This window comes from Perna viridis, chromosome 15 (assembly GCF_037379345.1).
Source record: "Perna viridis isolate PV_CMFRI_1.1 ecotype Kerala chromosome 15, ASM3737934v1, whole genome shotgun sequence".
Taxonomy (NCBI): domain Eukaryota; kingdom Metazoa; phylum Mollusca; class Bivalvia; order Mytilida; family Mytilidae; genus Perna; species Perna viridis.
Window position 1 is genome coordinate 5,066,905 of NC_142459.1, and position 12,390 is coordinate 5,079,294.

The 12,390-nt window shown below is 34.5% G+C and overlaps 2 long non-coding RNA genes across 2 annotated transcripts; one reads left to right on the plus strand and one right to left on the minus strand.

The window, feature by feature from the left end:
* Positions 1-242: 242 nt before the first annotated feature.
* On the minus strand, positions 243-5,669 carry LOC148596664 (uncharacterized). The gene is made up of 3 exons (XR_015919190.1): positions 5,553-5,669; positions 1,769-1,897; positions 243-620 (listed from the first exon to the last, which is right to left on the minus strand). It is a non-coding gene; the product is annotated as an uncharacterized LOC148596664 (long non-coding RNA).
* A 3,432-nt stretch (positions 5,670-9,101) lies between these two features.
* Positions 9,102-11,929, plus strand: LOC148596665 (uncharacterized). Its single transcript, XR_015919157.1, has 2 exons — positions 9,102-9,773; positions 10,388-11,929. It is a non-coding gene; the product is annotated as an uncharacterized LOC148596665 (long non-coding RNA).
* The last annotated feature ends 461 nt before the right edge of the window (positions 11,930-12,390 follow it).

Sequence of the window (12,390 nt, forward strand, 5' to 3'; positions counted from 1 at the left end):
ATTAAAAATATTAAACGAATTAAGCTTATATCTTGTCGTAAACATATAGGAAGAGTGTTTTCATTTTTTTAAGATACAACGTAAGCTTTAAAAACTATAATTCGAATATGAATGATTGAAAGATATCACTTTGTATAATATAAAGTTTTTTTAATCAGAAAATCGTTCATAATAAAAAAAAATAGATAAATGTAGCACATGACATTGAAAAATTTGAAATATGCAATCAAAAGCTATTAGTTTGTAACCAAATTTAAGTAGCCATCGTTACATAAATCAGACAGAAGGTGATTCATGTCAAAACCCCACTGAATTCATTTTTATTTCTTGTTCAGAAACCGTTAAATATCACATAACTAGTGTTAGTTTTCATATGGGCTGTCGAGCTTTTGAGATAAAATTAATATTGATTGTACATACAATTAGCACTTTGCAAGAGTTATCCTTCTTGATTTGGTTTGCTTTTGTTGATTTCAGTGGGAGGTTAAAGTAGATTTTTCTCGAAAGTACATATCTAAATACAGTAAGTAATTTTGCCACATACATATATAGCATATGTAGAGCGAAAATGTATCGGCCGATCCATGGATTTGTCTTCTGAATTTGATATGGACTGGTACCTACAAAGATTTGATAAATCATTGTTTGATAATTAGTACAATCCATACAAATTTAGCAGGTAAAATGAAGTCAACAATTTCCTCTCAGAGTCGTGGCACCCCTTTTTATAACTAAAAGGCCAAATAAATAGTGATTGAAAATAAGTCATTTATCCTCTAGTTAAAGTGGAATATATTAATGACTGCCAAAATTAAGACGAATAGATTAAGAAAAACGAGACTGAATAAATACTGTTCATGGTATCCTATCATTTCTTACCATCGTACCTAGGATATATCAACGTTAATTATTAAATCGACACTAACGCTGATGTATAAATGAAAAGCGATAAACAACTTACAAATAATACCTATGATTAAACTTACCACAAAAAATATTGATATTTTAACATTTATTGAACAAATACCAATTTCGAAATTAAAAAAAAACGTATGTTAACAAACGCTAAATTCTATATTTAAGCTTCTATGTGTTTCAATTTTATTGTATTACAATTCGATGCTAATGATAATTGAACAAAAGGTACTTTTACGGGAAATGATTGGATTTCAATCCATTAAACTAGAAAACTAAGATACATGTACTTATCGTTGGCTAAAATATGCATACTACATGTACAAGGGAAGAAAATGTTTTGAAAAAAAATCGATAATTAACGATTGATGAAGGTACAGAACTTTATGAATGATTTCGGGATAAAATAAATATCATGAAATGTTGATATCATGCAGATACACCGGAAGTGTGGCACAATGCCGTTCATTCTATGATTTTTTTTCCACAGGAATCCTTCAAAACTCAAATTAAATAATTTATATCTTTTACATAAAATGTGTCTATTCATACATTAATACCTTTATTGCAAAAAATTGCAAATTCTCAAATATGAAAGAAACGAACTAAAACTGTGTTTGGTTTGTGGATACCTTGAATGAACTACTGCTTTGTGGATACATTAAATGAAATACTTCTGCTTTGTGGATACATTAAATGAACTACTTCTGCTTTGTGGATACATTAAATGAACTACTTCTCTTTCAGTCAAAATCTGTATATAGATAATTCATCTTACTACGATATCTTAAACTATTTTCGAACGACTGTGGATTTGACTATTAAAACTAAGTCACCAGCGTATAAAACTTACACGTTATTATAATTATTGTCCACCTCTTGAACTCCTACCATTCCTTTCTTTGTAAAACCCATGAAGGAACAGTTTATTTTCAGGAAAACGTTCATTTCAAAGCTTCGAATTAGTATCGTCTGAATATAGCTGAAATATTGGTGCTCGGGCGTTAAACTCTAACAATCAATCAATCAATCGAATTAGTAATTGTCATTATTAACGATCCTGGCAAAGAACGTTTAGATGTAAATGTTCGATATTTGACTCTTTGGTCAAGCAATAAGATTATCGCAGTATTTTTGTAGAACAGTAACTTTCAGAAAAAGTGATGTGAACAGCATGAATTTCAGACATATTCATTCACAATATGTAAAGACGATCATAAGTTAACACATTGTTAAGGTTAATAATTGTAAGCAAATATGGATTTTAATTAGTACGCCGTTATGTTTTAAAAAAATAGAATGAAAAAAAGTTAAAATATCTATCATAACTTCACTAGTTTGCCTTTTTATGACATATATATATATATAAAGGTCTGAAAAATTCCCAACGATGTTAGAACTGTCAAATTTGTGATGCAAATTTTTGGTCGTTCCTCCGCGGGACTCGAACCTGTACCGCTGTGACATCTATGGCAACACCGCCTGCACAAAGTCCAGGGCCCTAGACCCTAGACCAACCTGTATCAATTTGATCCAATGGAGCGGTGTAGTGAGTGGAGTCGTCACATTCTGAGACGTTTGTATAATATTGATTTGTTGTGACATGCATCATTAAGTTGATCCTCTATTCTACATAATAACACCTAAATGAAGTCCCGTACAACCATACATCGTGCACTAAGTCACAGCCCTAGACATCTATGGCAACACCGCCTGCACTAAGTCCAGCGCCCTAGACCACTTGGCCAGCTAAGCTTTCGCTGGCCGGGTCATTCCTCCTCGTAGGATTAATCTAGGGCTGTAACTTAGTACACGATGTATGGTAGTACGGGACAGTTCATTTAGGTGTTATTATGTAGGATAGAGAATCAAATTAATGATGCATGTCACAAGAAATCAATATTATACAACGTCTCAGAATGTTATTATCGTTAATGACAATGACAATCTTGATGATTTAAGTAGCTCTCTTTGTAAGAATCTTGTAAAATCTGAAAAATGTGATACACCGCCAAAAAGGTTACATATTTTTTTTATTTTTGTAATTAAGTTGTTTTATGGGTCTATACCATGAAATGTGTAATTATTCATTCAAATCTGCCTGCTCTTAGGAGATAATCAAAATTGAAAATCCAATAGATTCTATTGTATATGAGTGTCATTTACAGAGTTATCTCCCTTTATTTTGAGCCCCGTGCAGGTCTGGTTGTTGAAGAATAGGCCTGCAGCAGCGCTTAGCTTGTCGTAAAAGGCGACTAAATAGTGCTCAGAACCCTAGCCGGGGGCTAGGGCGCTCTGCCCACAGAGCAACTGGGATGTGTGCCCCAGGTGGTGCAATGGGGTACCCCTGGTGTGTTACATGCTGGGGTTGACAGGCTATAATACGGAAAACCTGTCCGCAAACCATAGTGGTGCACCGTGTTGGGAAAGATGCCACGTTCCTCGCACGTTAAAGAACCCTACTGTGGTATTCTCTAGGCGTAGGAACCATAGGGCTCCACCACAGGAGGCCAAATTGCCCGAACCTACCCAACTCTCCCTATTTCCAGTGGCAATCAAAATTTGTCGACCCCATTGTCCTTGTGTCCCATCCCTTTTTCATTTCATCATCATTTCATGTTCATTTTATCATCAATTTTATGGTCATCGTCTGAATATAGCTGAAATATTGCTGCTTGGACGTTAAACCTCAACAACAAATGAAAATGTTTAGAAATGGTACACCCGAAATGTAACATTAGTCATTTTTTGAAACCGTAGAAATTGATACCCGTGAGTATGGTCACTTCACATATATTGCAAAAATTAGCAAGCACGAAAATTATTTCTTAGTAAGAAACCATACGATTCCTATGTACGAAGTTAGATGAAACGTAACATCTTTTGTTTTATATCTGAAAAATATGATCAGAAATGTAATATAAATAATAAAAAAATGTGTAAGGTCACGCCATGTAACCTCATTTTACAAATTTACGAATTTATTTAACATTTTCCCGTAGCAGCCGAAAGTATGGCCTGACACATGGGTAGTCAAGGAAAGGGAGGGGATTGTTTTCTATGCATTCTCAACACATGAAAATACATTTTTATGCGTATTACAAGCTCCTTTCTTTATATCACAATTGACGTGTACACGATCGTCTATTTTCCTTGTACTATAAGGAGATTGGTTAATGAATGTTTTTGTTTCTTTTCATGAACTGACAAGAAAAAATATTCCTGATGAGATATTTTCTTTAAACATGTCGTTTAAGATCGTGACATTTTTAATGGCTACCATTATATAACAATGACATGGCATGACGGCAGTAGAAAGAAGCACTCACTCTCTACATATTGTAATGAGTAACCGAATTATTCATAAATGAAATTTCTAGAAGAACTAGTCTTTTAAATACCATTACCATTATTAATAAGAGAAAGGTCCTCCTTTATAAGTATTTCAAGGAGGTAGAAATAGGGTAAGATATATGCATTTTAAGGAGGTAGAAATATGGTAAGAGGGTAAGGGACACAACTCTTAAAATCAGTGTTTCATATTCAATTTCACCAAACCCTATTAAGCTTTCATTTAAAACAGATTGAAATGAGTCTACTTTGATGTTTACATGAAATTGATGTAAGATGCTGAATACAAACGTACCAATGATTTGCAAGAGTTGTGTCCCTTACGCTAGGCTTCAAAGCATTCAAACAATACTGTTTTTACTTTAGATGATAAAGCAGGTAATCAACATTTTTATCATCTATTCTGACGTGATACTTCCCTGATATGTTGAGTCATTCACAGTAAATTATTATTATAATAGTGGACGCGTGAAGAGAACATATAACAAAAGACCATAATAAAACTACCTATTTGTAAATTGTCAGATGTTTGATGCAGAAGTATGATTTCATTTTAGATTCGCCCCGTGCAGGTCCGGGTGTTAAAAGAATAGGCCTGCAGCAGCGCTAAGCTTGTCGTATAAGGCGACTAAATAGTGCTCAGAAACCTAGCCGGGGGCTAGGCGCTCTGCCCACAGAGCAACTGGGATGTGTGCCCCAGGTGGTGGAATGGGGTACCCCTGGCGTGTTACATGCTGGGGTTGTCAGGCTATAATACGGAAAACCTGACCGCAAACCATAGTGGTGCACGGTGTTGGGAAAGATGCCACGTTCCTCGCACGTTAAAGAACCTTACTGTGGTATTCTCCCGGAGTAGGAACCATAGGGCTCCGCCACAGGAGGCTAAATTGCCCGACCTTACCCCCCTTTTTTCCAGTGGCAATCAAAATTTGTCGACCCTATTATCCTTGTGACCCATCCTTTTTTTTCATTTCATGTTCATTTTATCATCCATTTCATGTTCATCGTCTGAATATAGCTGAAATATTGCTGCTCGGACGTTAAACCCCAACAAATAAACAAACAAACATTTTAGATTCCATATAATGAACGATACTAAATAATAGTGTGAAAAGTACAGAAATGCTCTTAACATTGTCTTTTTTGGCACAGAAGATTGGCCTCGCTGAAGAAATACCAATTATGTTTACATCACTGACCAGTTGGGTTTTTCTTGTCTGAGACAACGGAAATCCCATAGTGTTTACAAGATTTAAAGAAAAGATAGATAGAATAGAATAAGAAACCTTTTTTATAGACAGTATCCTGATCCAACGTGGCTTCTTCCTGTTCAGATTATCCGTCTTATCTCTTATGCAATATTATTTTTAAAGCGTATTTAATATGTCACAGTCCTGTTAAATACACGATGAATTATTCAACAATAGATAACGTGTGGTGTATCCTTATCTAATTCAAATACTACAATACATTTTGATTATTTCAATGGACTTTACATGGTTGTTTTATGCTGCAGATTACATTTCAAACCTATGTTTGTGATCATAAAGTGAATTTCAAATAAATGAGGAAGGAGAAAACAAAAGCGATGAATAGAAATTGACTTGTCAATGTTTATAAAACGTTATTTACAGGAATAAACTAAGATAAAATCGACAGACTCCAAAATATTAAGTAAGAAGTTTCTTACAATGCAATAAACTTATATTATATATTATCCCAGGTTCAGTTTTCTTATTTGAAAGCTAAATCGGGTTTAAAGTGGGTGGAAAAACCACGCGTTTGAAAAAGTTAAAATGCTAAAATGCGAAATTACATTGTTACAGTTATCTGACATGTTTATTGTATTGAAAATAATTTACAATTATCGGATATTTAAACATATAATTTCCATTCCTTTTCTTTAATTGTTTCATCTCAATTTATTTCCTGTTTGTGCGGGGTTATGTTTTTTCTTTAATTTTATTTTAATTAATGCGTTGTTGTCTGTTTTATTAGGCTGCTTTTTTCCCTGGATATCCCGTTTCTAATTCTGATCACAGACTCCCTTTTTTACTTGATGTTTACGCTTACTGCCTTGTGCTAGTCGTATGACTTACATAATATCTCTGCCCCGTGCAGGTCCGGGTGTTAAAAGAATAGGCCTGCAGCAGCGCTAAGCTTGTCGTAAAAGGCGACTAAATAGTGCTCAGAAACCTAGCCGGGGGCTAGGCGCTCTGCCCACAGAGCAACTGGGATGTGTGCCCCAGGTGGTGGAATGGGGTACCCCTGGCGTGTTACATGCTGGGGTTGTCAGGCTATAATACGGAAAACCTGACCGCAAACCATAGTGGTGCACCGTGTTGGGAAAGATGCCACGTTCCTCGCACGTTAAAGAACCCTGCTGTGGTATTCGATAGGAGTAGGAACCTTTGCGCTCCGCCACAGGAGGCTAAATTGCCCGACCTTACCCATGCCCCTTTTTCCAGTGGCAATCAAAATTTGTCGACCCTATTATCCTTGTGACCCATCCTTTTTTTTCATTTCATGTTCATTTTATCATCCATTTCATGTTCATTGTCTGAATATAGCTGAAATATTGCTGCTCGGACGTTAAACCCCAACAAACATACAATACATAATATCTTATGACAACCGTAGATCATATTTGGTGTAGAATTACATATAATTGATGTTATAGGTCATAGAACTTGTAGTGGGTAAACTTCCCATTCTATGGTATACGGGGGAGGATTTTACGGGGAATAAAGAATTATCAATGGGAGATTTCTAATAGTCTAAATGGGAATTTTTATAACATTCAAGAGCTGTATGTGTACACTGTCGTCATTTACATATAGATGCTAGAAAAAGAACGCAAAAATCATTTTTATATCAAGACAATTAAAAGAAGTGAAGGATCGCAAAAGCCTATATAAAAAAGCAGATTTATTTGCGTTTTGATATATAATACTCAACACAAATCTTATATCTGTTATAAATTATAATTAACAATTCATAAAGCGACCTTCCGGTGATTGTCTTTGAATCGACTTTCAAGTGATTGCTTTTGAATCGACCTTCAAGTGATTGCTTTTGAATCGATCTTCAATTGACTGCTTTTTAATCGACCTTCAATTGACTGCTTTTTAATCGACCTTCAATTGACTGCTTTTGAATCGACCTTTAATTGACTGCTTTTGAATCGACTTTCAGGTGATTGCTTTTGAATCGACTTCTGACAACGCAGTGAAGCGTTTCGTTTTCTGGCCTTTCATGAGAATACACATTTCTTTTTGTAAAAAGACCGTCTCAAAAACCGTTTTGCATTAGAATTTCATATTGCATACATGTATTGTAAAACACTGAAAACATCATTACTTAAGAATTAATCCCCAAATTAGTTGATTTTTACCTATTCATTATTTATGCTACTCGTTGATATTGTAATATACTGGATATAACTAAACACAATGGATGCGTGCTATTAAATTTGGGAAATCTATACTATTCCCAATACCTATCTGAAATGCCCCGTGCAGGTTCGGGTGTCAAATGAATAGGCCTGCAGCAGCGCTAAGCTTGTCGTAAAAGGCGACTAAATAGTGCTCAAAACCCTAGCCGGCGTCCAAGGCGCTCTGCCCCAGGTAGTGGAATAGGGTACTCCTGGCGTGTTACATGTTGGGGTTGTCAGGCTGTAATACGGAAAACCTGACCGCAAACCATAGTGGTGCACCGTGTTGGGAAAGATGCCACCTTTCTCTAACGTTATGGAACCCTGGTGTGATATTTGATAGGAGTAGGAACTTTTGCGCTGCGCCACAGGCGGCTACATTACCCGACCTTACCCATCCTTCCAATTTTTCACAATTTGTCGACTCCATTATCCTTGTGTCCCATTCCTTTTTTTCATTTCATCATCATTTAATGTTCATTTTATCATCCATTTTATGTTCATCGATCGCCTGAATATAGTTGAAATATTGCTGCTCGGGCGTTAAACCCCAACAATCAATCAATCAAATTATACGTTAGCGTTAATCAGTACGTTATATCTGTTATTTCCCTTCATTTTCCCATTTTTTTCATTCAACTCATACTGCATTTTACTGATAGAGAAATTGATATAAAGTATACCTTTAAAAGTAGTAACGTATTCCCAGGAATTTACTTTGCCACAAACGTATTTAACAAATGCATCAGTACTTTGATGCATAACTCTTGAATAGTATAGACTTCTCATGTTCACCACATAACAATACCCCATTTCCCATAGAAAATTCCCAATTTCAAATTCCCAGTTTTCTTAATTATACAATCAACTGAAACGATATATTCTTCGCAATATTAAAACTTTTGCTTTTATTTAAATTAAAAATGATTTTTATATACCTAATTATTAAAACAACTTTACAAATTTTTGCACAGGTTCTATATAGCAGTGTAAACCAGCCCAAACAGGGCATTCCGTAAAATTTTTCAAAAATTTGAAATATTCCTTATAATTTAATTTCCAATGCATTCAAATTCCAAAATTTAAAACAAATGGATTTGAAATAAAAAAAAATAACTTCTTAATGATCATTCAAACTGCGGAATAATGACGTCACAATCCCTGATTTGGTTACAGAAAATAACCTAATTTGCTCAAAGGCAGGCAGCCAAATCAAATTATCATTTAGTAAAAATTATCCCGTTCAAAATAACCAACCTTCCCTCATAAAAAATCCTAGTTCTGCATCATTCATTTACTATAGGTGTTTTTAACTACTACGATTTCTGTATATGACAAAATGGATCATTGACTTAACAATAGTTGTGAGAACGATTGATTTTATTTCATATTGTAACACAAGCTGGTGACTTAATTCATCGTAAAACAACACAGGATTGGTCAAATAGGTGAAATAACATGCATAAATGCAGAGTGAATTGTCGCATGCGTTGATTCATTCCACTGCGATATTTCCCGTCCAGGTTTACAGGACATTTACAGGCAAAGACCTCTGATTTTGAAGTGATCATGGCATGAGAAAGCATATAAAACATATTTTTGCCTAGCCAGTTAAATCGTTTGGAATTACTCAGCGTTATTTGTCCGATCATGATCCTCAAGTAGATGATGGACAATTGATAGTCAATACATAATTAGAACGAGCACGACACTGGCGGATATACTTAGTAATATCTCATTGCTCAATAACGTACTCAAATCTTTGAAGTGGCTAGAGATGAAGGCGCATATAACTGAAGGATTATCATCGGTATAAGATGGAATCTCTACTTTAATTACGAGCTATAATTTGCAGCTCAATATTCAATTAATTGATGGGATGAATTCTTAAGGATGTAATTAAAACCCTACATTATCAACTGTGGGTTTGTTTAAATATAACTGAAGATTCGCTGATAACTTTTTAAAAATATCCGTAAAGATCTCGACAGAGTAGATAATTTGTGCATTTGCGGGAGTAGAGTCAGGAAAAAGAAAAATACGTTGACTTTTACACTCAACTTAAAAACCGATGGTAAGAATTTTGTTTAATTACTGGGAATAAACAACAATTAATATTTTCAGTGATGTAAGTTATGAGTTATTGTTTTAGCAATGGATGAAGACATACTTTGCATGCAAAAATTTTCGACTGTTCAGTGTATCATAGTAACAAAATGTCTATAGAGGAGCATGTGGGGTTTACAATAGAAACTGGCTCAAATTATGCATTACTTTATATGTTCACAGTTGGATCTGTTTTAGCCTATATTGCTATAATTTATAATATTACAATTTTGATATTGTTATGTCGAGCAAATCTTCACCAACCGACAAGTGAACTGATGCAAGCGCTAGCACTTGCTGATCTTCTTACAGCTTTTTGTTCTTATGGTTTGGAACCTCTGTTTCAATACAAGTATACTTCCATTAATGAAGAGTCCTCGATGTTGACTTTGGATTATCCCTTTTGTGCTATGTATGTCAATCTTAGCCAACTTACGGATTTATTCCATTTTGTATCAGTACTACTTACATTGAGCCTCGGGATGCAAAAAGTCTTGTCTTTGAAATTTCCATATTGGTTTAAAGCGAATATGACATGCAAGTTTGCAAGAATAACTGCCCTTTGTTGTTTTGTGATTTCAGTATTAGTGAACATTCCTAGAAACTGTGCGATTCGCTTTGTAAATCGAGACAATATAACCATTCCATTCTTTGGACAAGATTTTAAAAGGCAACAGAAAACGCTGACAACATGTTCCTCAATTGTGATGTCAAAACAAGCGTTTTTATATGGTACTCAGTTTTATCCATTGACATCAGCTGTTTTTCTGCTACTTTGCTCAACAATTATGTGCCTTTGTGTCCTCTATATTGTGTTCCGATTATGTCACAGAAAATGCAACAGAGGAAGTAGATCAAAGACAACTAGAGACCGTCGTTCTATTCTTATGGTCACAACTGTTCTAGTCATATTTTTCATATCAGAAATACCTCGCTTAGCTATAGAAGGATATTTGTTTTTTGGTGAATATTTGGGTAACATGTTAGAAGTAGAAGCAACCAACTTTCTAGCTTTTATGGTTACAGACTATAGAGCTACCTTAGCAATTAATATGAAAATCAACTCGAAGCTTTCGTTTACGTCTTCATTGTTGATAATAGAAAGTTTAAAGGTATTTACTCTGATCGGATGCATGTCCAATTTTGTGATATATACAACAATGTGCAAGCAACTCCGACGGGAACTGCGAAAAATGTTTGCGATATCAAAATGATTCAATTACTTCATCTAGTGAGGAGCAGATGTTGTAAGATGCCTAACTTAACTGTCCATTTCAGTAACTAATAATTTATTTTCTGAGAACCAGCAAGTACTTTACAATGAGTATTGCACACTTTGAAATAAAAAAAATATATCATTATCATTCTCTTAGTTACATCACTACCCTACCAGCGCATGTTGTTTATGCTGTCAGATTTTGGTACCTTTTTAATAGTTATCATTAGTTATTCTCAAGTACTCTTTTATTTTATTTTTTTTTGTTTTGGTTTCGGTTTTTGTTTTTACTGCTTGGCCTAATCCACTTGACTTCATGTTAAAAGAAATTGTCAATCTTGATTTTCGTCACTTTTTGGACCTGGTCCATGCTCCTAGTTTTTTGTGGAATCCGAATAGCTCACTGGTTTGTTGCTTTGTATTCTTTTAGTTGTCTATGTTCTTTGTCGTGTATGTCTATTTTCCATGTCTGTCCCTTGATTACATTCATTTGATTTCTGCTAGAATCGTGCTTCCCTTGATTATCTTTAACACCAATTTTACAAAAGGACGAGCGCTTTGTAAACACAGAAACAACACTTTGTCCCTTGTTCACATTTTGATTTCCGCTAGAATCTTGGTTTCCGTAATTTGTATTTACCAGTCTGTAGGCCTGAACTGGCATTGGCATATATACAGTACCTTAACCGATCCATGCAAAAAAAATTGCGGTCAGTCATCCATCACCGATCAGCACAATTCTATATTCGGAAGCTGTATCATCGAAAATAATTTCAGTTACATATCAGATAATGTCATTTGCAAAGCTCTTTATAACATTTATGTATATAGATTTCTTCAGATGGAAATATTTGTATGTTTAGAAAACACAGAAAAATAAACAAAAAACAAAAAAAAAGAAAAAAAAAGCAGAGAAACAAATGCCAATCGACAATTGTTTTGTAATCATGAGTAGTGATCGCTTGGCAGATTTCAGGTCCCCAAGTATGTCTCCCTTACCACTTTTTAACCATGGAAAATCTACAGATGTAATTTCAAATCATTACCATTATATTTTTTTTTTATGAATGATTTGTTTCGTCTGTTGGAAAAGGTACTTCACACTATTGATATATTTTTTTAGATTTATTCTACATTACATATTTCATTGTTTGTTATTGTATTACAATGATTGAACGCATGCAAATAACATGGAAGTACCTTCGCAATAGTAGAAACTAGTTCAGTCACAGATGACTGTTCAGTTAATTAGAAAACATATTTGAAAATAATGTGTTTATTTGTTATTCTGATTACAACACATGCTCATATGATTAAATAACTATTCTCATTCCCAAAGACATAGTTTGCATACACACCTCATTTTATT